At 37.7% G+C, this 9,804-nt stretch overlaps 1 long non-coding RNA gene across 1 annotated transcript; it reads right to left on the minus strand.

Annotated features, from left to right (window-relative positions):
* Nucleotides 1-3,183: 3,183 nt before the first annotated feature.
* LOC109496251 lies at nucleotides 3,184-9,580 on the minus strand. The gene is made up of 3 exons (XR_002152255.3): nucleotides 9,475-9,580; nucleotides 4,246-4,357; nucleotides 3,184-3,540 (listed from the first exon to the last, which is right to left on the minus strand). It is a non-coding gene; the product is annotated as an uncharacterized LOC109496251 (long non-coding RNA).
* Nucleotides 9,581-9,804: the final 224 nt, after the last annotated feature.

Raw genomic sequence — 9,804 nt, forward strand, 5'->3', positions numbered from 1 at the left:
ATATATGCAAAGATTCCTAACAAAATATTCACAAATCAAGTCTTGCTATGTATGCATATCACTGAAGATAAAATAGACTCCTCTTATTCAGCAAATTGGCAATTAAAGAGAAAACATTAAACACTTATCCTACTTTCTTTTGATAAATGCAAATTTCACTGAATAACTGTGGTTGATGAGTGTTGGTTCTGTATACAACAATTACTGGTAATAAAAGCAGAAGGAATTACAGACTGAGTAAAACCACCTTATAGCCATTTAGCCTGCCAGGCAACAGATACCAATGGATAAAATCATTAGAGGAAATATTTATTAAAAATTAAAGTATCTATCTTCTCAACTGAGTCATCTTTCAGTCTCCTGAGATTCTGAGACCACTGATAAATTACAGCTTCATTAAAACTGGGATAGCAAAAGATTTTATGATTGCTGATGTTTGTATATAGCACAACACATGAAGTATTCTTGCCAAAAAAGTTAAACTTGAATCAAGTTAACTATATAGTATTGATTTCTTTCCCTTTCTTTCTTCTTCCTTCCTTCCTTCCTTCCTTCCTTCCTTCCTTCCTTCCTTCCTTCCTTCCATTCTTCCTTCCTTTCTTCCTTTTCTTTCTTTAAGACAGAAAGAGAGAAAACGGGTCAGAGGCAGAGAGAGGAGAGAGAGAATCCCACGTTGGCTCTACACTCAGCACAGAGCCCAAAGTGGGGCTCCATCCCATGACTGTGAGATCATGACCTGAGGCCCAATCAAGAGCTAGACACTTAACCAACTGAGCCACCTAGGTGCCCACTAATTTTTTTTTTTTTATAAGAAGAACAGAGGACAGAGGGCTAAGTTAAATAACACTTTGAAATAGCAAACATACCAATATAGATAGAGTATGGAATAGTCCATTAGACAAGATCTAGGTTTTTCAAAACAACAACTCAGTGATTAAAAACAAATATGTATATTAAAAATTAGGAGAGGAGTTTATATTAAAAATTTTTAATATAATTATTTTTTTCAGTGCAATAAGTAGAACCTTTTTGGATCCTAACTGTAAAAGCAAACAAACAAAACACATTTTAGACTACTGGGAAAAATTGAATACAGACTGGGTATTAGATAATAGCACATAATCACTCTAAATTTCTTAGGTGTTATGTAAGAATATGTTCCAAAATCTTAGAGATTTGTGATGGCATATGAATGGGTAAAATCATGTGAGATCTGGTTTTTTTCTTTATAATACAAGAAGATGTAAAGTGAAGAAATAAAATAAGATAGGAGATTAACAGGCAAATATACCAAAATGTTGATAATTTCTAGGTCTAGCTGATAGTTATATAGAGATGAATTAATATACTCCTCCTTACTTCTGTAAATACTTAAAAATACTCATAATTAAGAAATATATCTACACACACATACAAATACACACACTTCTGAAATTTTGGCTTCTCTATATGCATGTCAAATCAAAATTAATTTGACATTGATTTTCACACATTGAAAAACTTGTCAATTTAACTTTTCTCCAACACCAACAAAAAACAATTAGGCAAAATTTGTTAAAAGTTTAAAAGATTTCTCAAACTACATTTGTAAATTTTTTTTCATTAAATTGAGAAAACATGTCTTATGCAAAATTTTTTATTCATTTTGAACTGAAAAAGAATGGATGCAATTCTCTAAGGTTTCTTTGGTTCTGATCCTACCCATATTAGCAAGAGGACTTGGAGAAGTATGTGTTTCCAGGGGCATCGGTTGTTAATCTACCAAATGGGTTATTAACTATTGGCTTCATAATTTCACAAATCTTCTAACATGAATCAGATGGAGAGGTAATTGAAATGCTTTCCTAGGGACACCTGATTGGCTCAGTCAGTAAAGTGTCTGACTCTTGGTTTCTGCTCAGGTCATGATCTCATCATGGTTCATGGGATCAAACCCCACCTGCATCTGGCTCTGTGCTGACAGCACGGAGCCTGCTTGAGATTCTCTCTCTGCCTCTCTCTCTGCTCCTCCCCAGCTAGTGCTCTCTTTCTCAAAATAAATAAATACACATTTTTTAAAAAAACCAGCGTAATATTTAAAAAATAAATAAAATAAAATAATAAGATAATAAATAAAATAAAATAAAATAAAATAAAATAAAATAAAATAAAATAAAATAAAATAAAATGCTTTCCCAGACCACCAGTTCAACCATACAAAAAAAAAAAGTGATTGTGCCTCCGCTGTCATCTGAATGCTGTTCACTCCACAGCTATGAAATTTAATTATACCATCTTCTACATTTCAGTGGCACTGCTATTATCCTCCCCTAGTCATATACCTTCACGTTCAGAGGTCTATTTTGCAGTCTTCTTCTGTCCTTGCCTAGCGATGTGGACAAGGTAAAGGAGGAGGAAAAACAAACAAAAACCTCTCGTCAATTCCACATAGGAGTGAAATCATATGGTCTGCTGTCTTTCTCCAACTGACTTATTTTGCCTAGCGTGATAGTCCACTACCATCCACATTGTTGCAAATTTAAGATTTCATTATGTTTCATGGCTGAATAATATTCCATAAGAAAGAGAGAGGCAAATCAAGAACAGACTCTTAAATATAGAGAACAAACTGATGGTTAGCAGGTGGCAGGGAGTTGGGGGTTAGATAGGTGATGGAGATTAAGGAGGGCACTTGTTATGATGAGCCACAGGTATTATACGAAAGTGTTGAATCGCTATGTTGTAGACTTGAGACTAATATTCTACTGTATGTTAACTAGCTGGAATTAAGATATAGTCTTAAAAAAAACTCTCACAGGAGATCTCAATGCACTGAGAGACTGGAACGATCAGAAGTTCATTGCTACCCCTGACGCTGAAGGATCAAGGGGAGGAAAATCGTTACTGGAGCCCAGTGAGAACCGGGGCCAAGAGGAAGAGCTTCCCAGAAGACTCTCTGAATAATCGCCGTAGAAAGACATCACTTTGCTAGAGAACGTGCCACATTAAGGAAGCAACAGAGAAGAAACACCCTCACTTCTGGTGTTTTAAAATCCTCCCTAGAATGGAACCCAAATAGAAACCAAGGAGAATAGAGACCAAATGAAGCAAACAAGCTTGGAAAAGCAGACGAGGAATTCCTGCAGTACATGCTCCCTCATGATTTTGATGTCATTAAACTGAGTCACCCTAAGATGACTGGTCCTTCGTGTTCCTGAGCTCAGAAGATCTAGATTTTTATTCTCTTGCTCCTTCCTCTGTATCACCCTCTCGACCAACCACAGGGAAACAAAAAAACAGAAAGTTCTTTTACAGTAAATTCTTTATATGTTTCAAGATCATGGCACAGGCTCTTGCCTTCTTTACTGCTCTAATAATTAATGTGGCTTTTCCATCTCAGCCTCCTGCATCCTGCTGTGTGGACAGGGGTCTGGGGTGTGCATGTGGAGAATCTTGTTCAACAATTGAGGCAGGTCTGAAGATGGCAGATGTCTTCCGTTACATCGAATGGCTACAACGGGCTTCACTCATACACAAGAGGATTAGAAGCTGCGGTCTTGTCTAGAAAACAAAATGACTTGGTGAACACAAAGCAATGACTCTTCCACTGAGGGTAGTCTTGTCCAGTAACTCTACTCATTCTTCCTGTTTGCTGTTCTGCAAGTGTACAATTCTTATTTTGGTTTACATATCTCCCTAAAAAAGATGGATGGGGTATATCTTTTCCACAAATGAATCATCAGATATTGAAACATATGATTAAAAAAAAACCTGTTCTCTGTATCAAATCAACATGGATTTTATTCTAATTATACTCGGAGGCTAGCTATCACGTCCTCTGCACATATTTGAATGCTAAGGAAATAACATGCTACACAAGAGAATATTTGCCAGAACACCCTGTTTGTGTATGATCCCAGATTTCGCTTTCCCTCCTGTTTTTACCTACTCATTGCTTTCTGGAAATAACTCACTCAGTGTTGCTGTTCTGGGTAGGGGTTGATTTCAGCCTCATACCTGAATCACTTTCCATGAGAATTTGAGTAAAATCAGTTCGGGTTTTCTGGAGCTGTTTTTTAGTTAAAGATCTAAAAGCAAACGGTTGCTTATTGCATATATATGTACCTCCAAAACTGCTGAACATCAACTTTTTTAGAAGTGGAACAGTTGAAAAATTGTCTTAAAGCATGGCATTCAATCAAGAGGAAAATTTCATTGCATCTAAATGAGTGTTTCCACTGTCAACATTATCGGCAGGTTCATTACCGTTTGAAGTAGCTATTTTTCACTGCCTGTGGTTTCTTCCAGGATTATTTACCACCTTGTGGGTCATCACCTAGGAGGGTTGGAACGACATCGGAGAAACTGTAGCAGAGCCCTGTCAATACATAGGAGAGGGAAGAGCACCAACAAAGTTAGACCAAGCCAGGCTCACAGTATAAATCCATGCAACCCTAGGTTGGAGATAATGTCGACCTGGCTGGAATCCAGGCGCCAAAACCGTGTTACAAAACAGTGGTGGTAACAACGATGACAGTTCAGACATCTTTCCACAGCTTTGCTCTGTTCTGCTCACATTGGTTACCTTGAAATTCTCTGGATGTGTCATACTCATTTTCATCCATTTTCTTTAGTGTGTGCTCTTTCTACTCCCTGAAAGCTACCAGGACTTATGATCTTGAGTTTTACTCTGGGCATTGACTTTTCCCTGAATCCAGCAGTCACCTGCCTTGTGTTGTTTCTGCTCTATAGACTCTCAAACATTCCGATGCACCTTCTCCCTCTCTCTCCTTCCTTCTCTCTTTCTCTCTCTCATTTTGTCGTCCTCCTCCTCCTTCTCCTCCTCCTCCTCCTCCCAAACACTGGAATAATGTAGGTTTCTGTCTGTATTTTTCACTTCATATTATATCATAAATTTCACCCCTAGACATTGTAGAACCCTATATAGTATAGTAATTAAGAGCTAAAGATTGTGAATTAGAAAGTCTCAGGTTTGATTTCTAATTCAGTTGTTTATTGAGTGTTCAGTTATTAGGCAAGTCTTAAAATGTCCTAGAGTTCAGTCTCTTAATATAAAGTAGAACAAATGATACTTTGTTCGCACAGTTATGGAGAGAAGTAAATGAGATAATTCATCTAAAGCAGGGTTGCTGTATTTAGCAAATAAAACTACTGGATGTCCAGGTAATTTGAATTTTAGATGAACAAGCAAATGATTTTTTTAAATTTTTTAAAGGTTTCTTTACTTTTGAGAGAGAGAGAGAGAGAGAGCACGCACGAGTTGGGGAGGGGGAGAGAGAGACAGAGACACAGAATCTGAAGTAGGTTCCAGGCTCCTAGCTGTCAGCACAGAGCCTGACACGGGGCTCGAACTCACGACTGTGAGATCATGACCTAAGCTGAAGTTGGATGCGTAACAGACTGAGCTATCCAGGAGCCGCTTTAAAAAAAATTTTTAATGTTCTTTTATTTTTTTTTTAATATTTAATTTCTAGAGAGGAAGAGAGAGTGGGGGAGGGGCAGAGAGTGGGAAAGGGGGAGACAGAGAATCCCATTATTTTTGAGAGGCGGTGGGGAGGGGCAGAGGAAGAGGGAGAAAGAGGATCTTAAGTAGGGCCATGCTTAGCGCGGAACGTGAGGTGGGGCTCGATCTCACGCTCTCCGCACCCTCACTCAGCACAGAGCCTGACACGGGGCTCAAGATCACGAAGGGTGAGATCATGACCTGAGCTGAGATCAAGAGTTGGATGCTTTATTGGCCGAGCCGCCAGGTGCCCCGACAAATAATTTTTGTCGTTTATGTTGTACGGGTTTCCTGGGCTGCCTTATTAACAAATTACCACAATCTGGGTAGGTTAAAACAGAAATCTTTTCTCGTAGTTGAGGAGACCAGAATTTTGGAATCATGGTGTTAGTAGGGTTGGTTGTCAGGGCGTCTCTGATGGAGGGTCTGTTCCACGCCTCTGTCCTAGTTCCAGGTCACTACTGGCAATCCTTGCATTTCTTGGCTCACAGGCAGTCACCTGCCCTCTGCCTTCATGGTCACATTGACTTCCTCTCTCCTCTTCTTATAAGGACGCCTGGCGTTGGGTTTAGAACCCACTGGAAATCCAAGACAGTCTCATTTTAAGATCTTTAACTTAATTACATCTGCAAAGGGCCTTTTTCCAAATAAGGTGACTTCACAAGTTCTGAGGATTAAGACTTAGACACATATCTCTTTCTTAGGGTCATTCTTCACACCCAAAGAGATATGTATCAAATATTGCATGAGACTTATGCTTATTAAGATATATTTGTTGCTTATCTGGAATGAAAATTTAACTGGGCTTCCTATATTTTCTCTGGTAACCCAAAATCTAATGTTCTCAACTCAGTACTGGTCACATAGTATAGCTAAAATGAATGAACGAATACATAACTGTAGCTATGCTTTTCAATTTTTCTCTATAGGATTTGTTTCAGTAGCTTCATAACTGCATAGTATTCATATATGTTAACTAAAATTAATATGGTTGACATGACACTTTTCTGGAACTTTTGAGTTAATGTTTTAGAAAACACTTAAATTTAACATGTGGGTACTTCATTGTTCATGTCATAAACATATTTCATTGCAATTTCTAATGATTGGCATTAACTTTCCACCTTGAATATGGATAGAAAGTACTTGCCTTTGAATCTCTTATACTTTAGTGAGAAAATATGCAAATATATTTAAAAATATTTACAATTCTGTTTAATCACTCATTCATAACCCACTTTAATGTAATAAATAATTAAAACTGATAAGAAATAATTTAGGCAAATAAACTAAAATTTGGGAATAAGGTAAGATATCATGTCTTTTTATAGAATACTTCCTAAATTGCTGATATTATTATTAAAAATGAAATCAAGAGAGAGAGAGAACACATAAGCAACAGAGAGAAAGTTCTTGATGCTCTAGATATTTTCCATAAATCTTAAAAGTATTTCTGTCATCTTTCAATTTTTCTCTTTGTAAGGGTCTTTGCCAAAATTTAACTAGGATATATTACACAGAGTTCTTAAATTCTATATAACCACCCATCCCGTATCTGCTGGCCTCTTTCTAATCCAGAACTTTAATTCTTTTTTTTTTAATGTTTATTCATTTATTTTTGAGAGGCAGTGGGGATGGGGCAGAGGAAGAGGGAGAGAGAGAATCTTAAGTAGGAATCATGCTCAGCATGGAACCCGACTTGGGGCTTGATCTCACAACCCTGCAGTCATAACCTGAGCCGAAATCAAGAGTCAGGCACTCAACCGACTGAGCCACCCAGGCGCCCCCCAGAACTTTAATTCTTATGTTACCATTTTTACAATGAACTAAAACTTGTAATTTTCTTTTCTCAGATCCTGTTAAAATGGTAACTAATTTGTGTTTTTCCTGACTGACAAAATGGGTGATACCTTTCTTGTGGTTTTTTTTTCTCTGCTGCTTCCTTATAGTCTCATTATTCAGATGTCAAAGTATCACCAGTACTCTCTTGTACAACTGGAGTTTTAATTTAAAACCTCTCTATATGGATGTGCATGTTTTATGTCAAAACATTAAAGAGAGCCAGCTGGCCATGAGGTGAAAGGAGTTCACGTGGAGAGAAACCAGTAGATTTGTACAAAATAATTCACCGTATTTTTAATAGTATGGCCAAGGAGTAAAAATTGAATTCGTATAAATAAGAAATCACATTTTTTTCTGTGATTTAGATAACTGGAATCTTGGGGCATCTTAATCCCAAATGAAAAAACAGTGTGTGTGTGTGTGTGTGTGTGTGTGTGTGTGTGTGTGTGTGTGTGTATGATGTTTCCTATTATATATTACATATGTGTATATATGTACAAAATATTATATATATTATATATGTTACATTACATATTATATGTTACCTTATATATGATTCGAATGGGCTTTCCAGGTTCACACAGGTAGTTTGTTTTGAATACTTACAATTCTGTGCAGTTACTCTACCATTCACTCTCAACTCAATATAAGAAATAACTGAAACTCACACGTACCCAGGTCTTACCAAAAAGCTCAGTCTTCCTCCATAATCCCAGATTGAGAATGAGCAAATAAATAAAAAGCAAAAATATGGTAAATATACACACTTGAGGCTTTGATTTAAGTGTTCTCCTTGCGTTCAGCAAAACAAAATAATATTGTAATATTACAATATTGCAAAATACAATAAAATTCTTAGGTGCCCTTAGGTGGCTCAGTTAGTTAACTTGAGGCTTTGATTTCAATATTCTCCTTGCATTCAGCAAAACAAAATAATATTGTAATATAAAATATAATAAAATTCTTAGGGGCCCTTGGATGGCTCAGTTAGTTAAGTGTCTGACTCTTGATTTCGGCTCCAGTCATGATCTCATGGTTCGGGAGTTCGAGCCCCACATCAGGCTCCACATTGACAGAAGAGAACCTGCTTGGGATTCTCTCTCGCACTCTCTCTGCCCCTCTTCTGCTTATCCTCTGTCTCTCTCAAAATAAATTAGTAAAACTTCAAAAAAGAATTAAAAAATAAAATACAATAAAAATTTTAATCTATCCGGTGAGAGAGCATTCTGTTTTTCTCACGTGCTTCAAAGTCCTGTTGAAATTCATCTCTTTCGGGGACTGTCTCCTGCACTCTCTTAGCCAAATAGTGCATTGCCTGTCCTTGGGCACCCTGGCACCATGCATATGCCCTTTGTGACTCTCATCCACTATATTAGCTCACCCTGTCCTCCCCCAAGTAGGCCGGTCAGTCCTCTGGAACAGCGTATCGTTTCCCTGTGTTTCCTCAGGGCTTAACCTAGTGCCTGTATACAGTGGCCACCCAGACAGTACTGAAGTGATTAAACTTTGTTATCTTCTGGATGCCGCCTTCAATTATCTGCTTAATAAAATCATCAGTCGTCAGTAGATGTCCCTATCCTGCCATTGGCCCGATGCTGGTGCACAGTCTCAGATGAAGATCTTCCAGACAGATTTCAAGAGCCTCAGATCTATGGGTCCATAGGTTAGACCTCTTACGTCAGATGAATTTGCTCTAAATCCAGGCAACAAGTGCTGTCTCTCACCTCAGAAAATCCTCCTTCAAGTGGGAGCAGGGAGCAGGGATCGGAAGTGAGATGACCTCAGTGTCAGGGAGGGAAAGCACAAGGGAAAAGGGGGATATGGGCTAGCTAGTGACTTCATGGGGAGAAGTATAGACTGTGTTTCTTTAGCAGCTTTATCAAGTATAATTGCCAAACACTAAACTGCAAACGTATAAACTGTACAGTTTGATAAGATTTGACATACGTACACGCTTGTGAAACCATCGTCATGATCACAATAAACATAACAGTCACTCCCCACAGTTTCCTCGAACCTTGTCCATAGAGTCATAGGTTTCTAAGGTGAAAATAAAACAACTTTCTAACCATAGATCAAAACCAAAACCCAGATATTCTATCCATAGGTAGTTACGCATTTGAACATACTTTGCTTTCTCATCTTTGCAGATTTCATCCTTATCTGTTGTATGCTGTTCTTTATGGACAATCTGTAAGAACAGAATTCTAGGGATAACCTAAATGGGCTTTATATGCGACCTTGCCATAGGATTTCACAGCTCTATGACACTGTGTATTGTAATCATACCATGTTCTGCAAAAATAGCTGCATACTAAACATGAATGACAAAGATTTCTGGACAAATGCCAAATATTTGAAAATTGAACATCACACCTCTAAAAGATTTTTTTTAATGTTTATTTATTTTTGAGAGAGAGAGAGGGCACAAGGAGGGTAGGGCCAGAGAAAGGCGAGAC

Source organism: Felis catus, chromosome F2, assembly GCF_018350175.1.
Source record: "Felis catus isolate Fca126 chromosome F2, F.catus_Fca126_mat1.0, whole genome shotgun sequence".
Lineage (NCBI taxonomy): Eukaryota > Metazoa > Chordata > Mammalia > Carnivora > Felidae > Felis > Felis catus.